This window comes from Bison bison, unplaced genomic scaffold (assembly GCF_000754665.1).
Source record: "Bison bison bison isolate TAMUID 2011002044 unplaced genomic scaffold, Bison_UMD1.0 scf7180017864375, whole genome shotgun sequence".
NCBI classification, from domain to species: Eukaryota; Metazoa; Chordata; class Mammalia; order Artiodactyla; family Bovidae; genus Bison; species Bison bison.
The window spans coordinates 367,155-367,689 of record NW_011494947.1 but is presented as its reverse complement, the minus strand read 5'-3'; the positions used below and the strand labels follow the sequence as shown (position 1 = coordinate 367,689).

General features: G+C 40.9%; 1 protein-coding gene across 1 annotated transcript in view; it reads left to right on the top strand.

Moving 5' to 3' along the window:
* Window positions 1–535, top strand: part of LOC105000762 (beta-lactoglobulin) — a 33,256-nt gene that overhangs the window by 6,555 nt on the left and 26,166 nt on the right. The window lies entirely within an intron of this gene.

Below are 535 nucleotides of genomic sequence, written 5' to 3'. Positions count from 1 at the left end.
TGCTTATTGTTAATGTTCCGTGTGTAATGCAGATGATGGTATAGCTGTGTGGGCTTCCCTGTTGAGTCCCAATCCTTTCCTTCAGTAAGTGTTTCTCAACTTCCTTAGCCCTTGGTAGAGGGGCTTCTGGAAGCCCACCTCAGCAGCCATTTAGGGTTGAAAATAGAACTAGAAGAAAATCTAACACACAGCTGAGTTAAACTCACAATTAAATTAGAGAAACAAATATGGAGAAGTAATCTCATTATTTTATCTGATAAAAGATTGTATGAAGTGTTGCTGTCAAGTGACTACAATTTTAAGAGGCAGACCAGGGTGAACACAGACAGGAGTGTGTGGGTTTCACAGTTATCATTGGTGCCTTATCCTCACGCTGCTGTCACTGGTCAGGGTGTTTTGGAATTCCTTCTTTGCGATTATGCTGAAGCCAATTTTCAGAGCACATGGGACAGATACTCAGGGTTACCTCAGGTTAAAAAATGTCATGCCTTGATTTGCATTTCTCTGATAATGAGTGATGTTGAGCATCTTTTCA